Raw genomic sequence first — 7,756 nt, 5'->3', positions numbered from 1 at the left:
TATATATATATACATACAGTGTCTATGACTTGGCTCAAGCAGTAAACTGTACTCTAGCTTCTCGCTCATTCTTCAACCTTACCTTTTTCTTTTCTCTTTCCTTCATGTGACTGGATGTGTGGAGCAAGTCGCAGAGCAGTTCGGACCCTTTTGCTCACCAAACCAGTCTTGTTTCAACCTTTGGAAATTTCTAACCTGGGTAATTCAGGCAGTTGTGGATTTGTTGTGTGTTTTGCTGTGTGTATAGTTTAACACAGACATACAAAGTCAATGGTAGAGTTTAAAAAAGAAAAAAAAAATCCCACTGTTGACCAGCTCTGGGCCACAAGCCTGTAGAAACGGTTGAACATCTGGTCTGCTTCTCCTTAATTCCCCCTCCACTCTCCCATCTCTTTATGGCTGCCCGGAGCTAGACAAGGTCAGAAAGATGCCAATCTTCTCTCATTGTTGGGATCAGATGTGGGCCCTTGTACAACGCTGGATCTTCTTCCCACGGGGTACTTGGTAAACTTCTGGATCTTTCTTCTGAGACTGATGAGTCCTGCCTGTCCTCGTGCTGGCTCTTCTGACTACCCACAGTTTCTGAGCTTCCTCCATTGCCCTTTCATCGTCTCTCGGGCCATCTCCTTTTGGGTGAGTTCCCCTTTAAGATGACTCTAGGCTGGCTCCTTTCTACAGGGTCCGGACGGTTCTCCAGATGTGCTTGGATTTCCTACCATGGGCGGCAGGTGACTCCCAATGCAACTAGTTCTCTTCATTCTGCTCCCAGAAAGAACTGCTCTAACCTTTCATCTCACCAGGTGGGAGTTAAAGAGCAGTCCATGGTCACCCCAAGCTCCAGTGGGACGTTTCTACTCCCCAAGTGATTCATTGAAATCCAAACCGCTTTGCTTGAGCTGAGAGGGAACTACCTCTTGCTGGGGCATGGTGAGAGGGTAACTACCCATCGAATAGCAATTCAGCCCCTGCTTATTCTCCCCAAACCTATCCCGGAACTGGTTCCACAATCTCTGTGCACTTAGCTTTGCGATATGACTCCTCTTGGTTTAGGAGGGTGGCACCTATATATATTGTTTTCAGTCTCTGGGACCTCAGCCCAAACTACATGACACACGCCAAGAAGTTGAGATTTTACATGCTATGACACCTGCGAGGGTTCCCCAGCATGTATTCTAAGTGCATCCATTCGTATGGAGGCTGCATCTTTCAGCAGCTCTTTGGGGTCATCGTGAGCTATGTTTGTGTGACAGGAGGTGAGGCAGTCGTGCATTTGCACAAGGGTGTTCAACAGAATGAGAAAATGAAGGAGCGGGCTGCCACGTGTGCCGGGGCGTGAGAAGACAAGGGACAGGAGGCAACCACCACGCTCTCCCTACCACCGAGGCGTGTCCCATGCACCTTGGCCCTAGAGGGCTGAGGAGACTGGCGCTGTGCTCCCCCCAATACAGACTAAGGGAACTCAGAGGTGGCTTTGTCATGGATGCAGTGAGACCGGGGATCGTGAGCCCAAGCAGCAGGATAGTAACTAGAAGGTTCTCAGCAGGAGGGACCCGGGTCGGCATCAGAGCTGAGAAGTCTGCCCAAGGGCCAGGGTGAGACTCACCCAGTGTCTCCAGAAATCATGGGTGGAACTCTGGATAGAGGTGCCTAGCCTGACCCTGTGACTGGGCTGAGCCTAAAGACTGCTATTTTCAGTAACATTGGCAAAATTGAACCGATCGATGTATAAAAGCAGAGGCTATGCTTTTGTTATGTGGATGAAATGTTGGTTTTACAAATTCTTCAGCTCACTGAATTCTTTTCAACCATGAGATGCTAAGACCTAAAAAAGACCCCTTACAGAGCCGGTGGCCTTGAGGAGACCGAGCTGTCAGACGGTTCTTACAATACAGTGGGTTCCGTTGGTCTTACTACCACATCTCCGCCCGAGTAGCGTTTTGACTTCCAGAAAAAGGCTTTCATCGAAGTAAGCTGTCACTGCCATGGGCTGATTCCGACTCATAGTCACCTTTGAAGACAGAGTAGAACTGCCCTTTGAAGTTTCCCAGGTTGTGAAACTTCTCAGCCTCCACATGGAGCAGCTGATGGGTTTGAACGGCTGAGTTTGCTGCTAGCAGCCTAGCTTGTAACCCATCATGCAACGGGGCTCCTAGAAATGAGCCAGTGCTTCATGATGCCACATGTCAAAACATGATATGGAGACAGCGCCCAATTGGTAAAGTAACAGCAACAAAAACCCCTCACTGTCATTGCGTTGAATTGATCCTGCGTTATATAGACCTTAGCAACTCAGAAATTTTTGCCTTCTCCAAAACATGGCTTTACAAATTTTTTTGTTCAGGAGATTGAGATGCAGTTCATGTCTCCAGATGACTCCTTGGCTGCCCTGTGCAACCCCTCAGTTTTGTTTGCCAGCCCTCTGAGATAGGCCTCGGTGCTCGATGACGATAGGAAAGAGTCAATGCATTCAAATCACTCCCTTGATTAAAAACCATGGCAGTATCTTCAGTCTTTACTAACCTTTCTGGGACCTTGGCCTCTCTGGGCCCTTTGTCTGGAATCCACTTAAAATGCACAGCAAATTCTGAACCGCTTTCAGACAATTTTCTCTTGTCATCTTTCCGACACCCACAGGCCATCAGTCTGAACCGCTGCCAAGAGCGGTTCCTCTGGTCCAACCTTTTCCATCTTCAGCCGCTGCCACGCTGCCCGTGACCCCTGGGGCTCCTTCCTGCAGCATGGATTTGCACAAAGACCTCTCTCATAGCAGTTGCTCGCTGTCCCTAGAGGTCCTTGGGCTGAGTCCCTGGTTAGAAACCTAAGCCCCAGCTAACTGCAGTGACACAATCGGGCTATTGTGTAAACTGCAAGTCAGCAGGCAGGCAGGGCTGACTCACCAGGCCACCGGGAGCACCTGCCCTGCTGGCCTTCGCATGGGGGCAGGGTTCTTGGACACCCACTCCCTCAGTCCCTGTCTTTCCCACAGCCCCCTGAGCACTTGAGGGCCATCTCTGCTGCTGTTACTGGGGGTGCCTTTCTCCTGCCTGGGAACTCTACCCCCCCACCCCCACCCTGCACCCCCTGCCCAACAAACAAACATTATTTCCAAAGAAGGACATTTCTCTAAGGGAGAGATTATTTGTACGAAGAAAATGAAAAATGCAGAAAGCATCACTTTCCCAAGACCACATATCTTGTAAGGGTCTGTATTTGGAACAAGGTTTTCCTGACTCCAAAGGGCACACTCTCTCTGGGGCCAGACTCCTAGAAGCTCAGGAACAGAGCTCCCCACAAGATCTGCCAAGTAAGAGCAGCAGGCTCTCACCACAGCCCTGTCTACCGGGGTTCCTGGGGACCATCCAGGGGCTTTACTTTACGCATAGGGGTTCCGCCAAGGTGTGGCCCGCACTTTCCAGGAGCAAGGACTATGTGCATCAGGAGGTTGGTGGGCCTCTGGGCCTTCGCATGGGTGACCCTTTTCTCCCAGCACCTGGATGACTCCCAGTCTGGCTGGCCCTCCTTCATTTGCACCCCCCGCCCCCTCCCCCCCCTCAGCCCACCTAAGCATTCAATATATCCTCAGGCAAGAGTTCTTCAGTTCGGTCCCTGGACTCACAACTTCAGCAACGCCTCAGCAATTTGCTAGAAATACAAACCCACTCTGACCTACTAGATCAGAAACTCTGGGGCTGGGGAACCAGCACTCCAGGACTTAATTCACCTTTCCAATGGTCCCTGGGTGACATCAATGGTTTGTGCTCAGCTGCTGGCCTAAAGGATGCTGGTTAGAACCCACCCAAAGGTACTGCAGAAGGAAGAACCCAGTGAGCTTCTTCCCTAATTGTGCAGCCAAGGAAACCCTACAGAGTCCTGCGCCAGCGCAGGGGCCCCATGGATTAGAAGCAAGTCAACAGCAAGGGGGTTGGTTTTCATTCTGATGGATTTCATTCAAATGGATTTCATTTCATCAGGTCATTCTGATGCTGACGGGTGTGAGACCCACTGGCATCAAGGAGAGGCATCCTGATGGTGCTGTAGCCAACATTTCATTCACATAACAGAAGCATATGTAGTAAATGTGTTTTTGTTTTGTTTGTTTTTTTAGTGAGTGTGCATGACTCATAGCACATCCAGCATAATGACCTGGTGTACCATGGGTACGACCAGGAGAAGCACATGGCCTAAATTGGTTGTGTTTGGTGGTGGGGGTGGTGGGTGTACTCAGATCAACTGTATTCTACTGTTCTTTCTTGTTCAAATAGTTTGAATCGTTAAATATAAGACACCTACTTAAAGTGCACAAAAACATACCCACAGTGCAAGTTAGGGTTTTTTGTGGCAACATGGCACCTGTAGGAAGATATAGATAGGTGGGGTTTAGCCTGTCAATCAGATCACAGCTTGATGACCTCCTTTGGAGTTGTGACTGAGTTAAATGGCTCGCTGGAGGCTGGCCCCTCTCTCTTTCCCTGGTGGTCAGACTAGCTGCCATGTCTCACCACGTGTGCTGTGGTACCTGTGGGCCGAGCCTACCAGTGGACCACGTGGCCCATGTTGTTGTGCCATGCTGCTCCATGCCACAGCACTGCCCACCCACTTTGGCAGGTCTACTGCCTGTGGGCCAACTCTGGTTATCTCACCACACCTCCCGCCAGCCAGTTGGCATGCTACACCACGAGGCGACAGTGGGACCTGCTCTGCCATGCTGCACTCCTGGCCTCTGCTACACTCACCACTTCGTCTTCCTACTGTCTGCTTCCGAGACCATGTGAGTTGGAAGGACCTTCAGTATATTAACTAACTGCCCCACAAAAGGAGGTTGGACTGAGCTCTCTGTACTGCTGTGTGGACTAATTTGCTGTTATATTCTTTTTCACTATATAAACTAAAACATTATATATAATCATAAGTGTCCTGGTTTGGCTTCTCTAGAGAACCCTGCTTAACACACACAGTTTATCATAAATATATTTTAATAAAGTAAACACCCATAAAAGTGCCGCCCAGGACAACACATGCCAAAGGGTGTCACAAGGTTCTTTGGGAAAATGGATTTACAAGATAATGGCATGTTTCCTTTTCTCAGCCCCCTGGGCCAAGGTTGTGGGCCCCTGAAAGCTAACTTTCTTCTCCATCGGAGCACCCTCCTTCGTTCCCCAGGGAGCCTCTCTCCTGACGCTCAACATATCCAGCTGCCTTAGTTTGGTTTAGACGGTTTTTTACTTGTGTGCAAATAGAGTCATACCATTGATTTTGCCATCGGTTTTATTCCCTCTGTATTATAGTATTAAAACCTGCCTAGATTGTGTGTGTGTGTGTGTGTGTGCGTGTGTTTATCTGAACCACTTGCTGTCAATTCCAACTCACAGCTGCCCCATGTGTGTCGGACTAGAACTGTGCCCACAGGGTTCTCGGTGGCTGGTTTTCAGCAGCAGATCACAATGCTTCTCACCCGGGATGCCTGGGTGTGTGTTCACGGCACCCAGGAGTCACGTGTTAGCCGATTGCTGTCTTGTTCATCTCTCTCCCTACAGGCTCATGCTCTCTTATTCCCTCTGCGCTCGCCGAGTCTTCGCTGAATACTGCGTATTATTATTGAAATCCCAATGTGCCTCTCAAGAAAGTTGCTGGTTAAAAGGGGGCGGGGTGGCACTGAAGAAAGAATGAAACTGTATCAAAGGAGGAAACATGGTACCAATTTGAGACTATTCATTTCAGCTCAAACAGTAAGAGAGGTGTTAGAAGCAAATTTGTTTCCAAACATCACATGGGCGTTGAGCCAAGGGGCTCCCCCACCCCAGGCCTGTTCCAGAAAGAAGGCTGAACCCCAACCTCAGCGTTTCTGATTCACAAGTCTGGTGGGAACCAAGCAATCACATTTCTAACCGTGATCAGCCTTTGAGAACCACTGCTGTAGGCCAGTCTTGTATGAAAATAATAGGCATTCTGAATTTAAAATATCAAATGAAAAAGAACAGCATGCAAATGCTGCGTCACGAAATTACTTTGAAGACGCCGCTGGGAGTGCAGCGGGGCCGGGCTGAAAATGAAGTTCAATAGCGAGCGCGCCATCCGATCAGCTGCAGCGAGGAGGTGGCCTAGCGCACTCCAGCTCGCAACGCAGGGCCCTGTTATCGCCAAGAAGAATACGTGCCCAAACAAAGGGCTGACTCATTTCAGAGATTAGTAGCTAATGTGTTTTTCCTGACTCGGTGTATTTGCAAGAAAACCATTCGTGGGAATTCATTATTTATACATGCTATTTGAAAGACTTTAGTAAGACGTATTTATAAGCATTCAAGTTAAATCAATAGTTAAACTTTAGGGGGCATAATTACAGATTGAAAATAGTATTGCTCAAAAGAAAACCTATTCATTTACAAAACATTTTCTGGCTGTGCAAGTCATAAATCTTTCAAAGTTTATAAGCTGTATTTTATCATCGTATCTATGTGGGCCCTGGTGGCATAGTCGTTACATGTTGTGCTGGCCACGGCAAGGTTGGCAGTTCAAAACTCATCAGCCGCTCCGAGGGAGAAAGATGGGACTTTCTACTCCTGTGAAAAGTTACGGTCTCAGAAACCCACAGAGGCAGTTCTACCCTGCCCGATAGGGTCACTATGATGGCAGTGAGAGCCATCTATGTATGTCTTAGTGTTGTTAGCTATCCAGGAGCTCTAGGAGAGCCTCTAGCCTGTAGGCCCCAACAACAACCAGATTGATTTGAGAATTTCTTTTTATTCCTGCAAGGGCTTACAGAAGGAAACAGTCAGGTATTTGCTTCTGAGCTGTTTCAGATGTCAGTCCCAGTCTAGCAAGTTCTATACCTTACACGATGTAATAAGAAACAGGTTTTCCCAGAGACCCAGGAGGCGATTAATGGGTTGTTACATCGGCCAGAGGACAGAGGAAGCAAGGTTCACATTGAACCATTTGCTCTTCTCCCAGGGATTATCAGACCATCGGGGCCTCTAAGGTTTGGGGCTCCCTTGCATATCTAAATGGCCCTGCTTCCCCTTTCTGCATCCTGTATAATTAATAGGTTTTTAAATTAATTAAAAGCCCAGGCCCTGAATGATAATCAGGTTTAAAAGGGGTTTTTACTATAAGGGAGGGGGCTGTTAAGTCCTGTTAACAAACTAAATCTCAACAAACCAGATCCCAAACTACATTCCATTTACAGTGTTTGATGAACAGCAAGTTAGCTCTTTCACCCTCTCTGCCATTAGGGGTTCATTTGTTTATCCCTGCATCCCTAACTGGGAGGCCATTTACCCCGGGCCTTGTGCTGGGTCCTGGGAGAAACTCCATGAAAAAAAAGGAAACTGGTCACCACTTAATTCTCTGTAAAAAAGTTTTACAAGAAAAGAAAACAAGTCACAATTTTCTGTTTCCATGGACATGATATTCTAGTGTGGGAGACAGACAATAAATCAAATATAATAAGTGAATAATTTACCGGCTTGACTCGAAAGTGATAAATGCTATGGAAACCAGAATCAATGAAGAGGTTTCAGGGATGTGGGGAATGATAGTCATGGATTTAAGGGGGTGATTTTTAATTTGGGGTATATATATATATATATATATATATACATATATTCCGTCATAACATGAAAATGGAAGATGGGATTAAATAGACTAAGCCTACAAGGAGTTGGAAAAAGTTTTACACACAACCTCCATCTGTCAGGACACATGAAGATCTACTGTCTCAAATTAATTGTAACTCTTAAAGTGGTTTTTTGTAAAGTAT

This window comes from Echinops telfairi, unplaced genomic scaffold (genome assembly GCF_000313985.2).
Source record: "Echinops telfairi isolate 266 unplaced genomic scaffold, ASM31398v2 ScPeMD7_7467;HRSCAF=8505_1, whole genome shotgun sequence".
In the NCBI taxonomy this organism is placed as follows: Eukaryota; Metazoa; Chordata; class Mammalia; order Afrosoricida; family Tenrecidae; genus Echinops; species Echinops telfairi.
The sequence above is the reverse complement of the archived record's forward strand: the minus strand, read 5'-3'. Positions refer to the sequence as shown.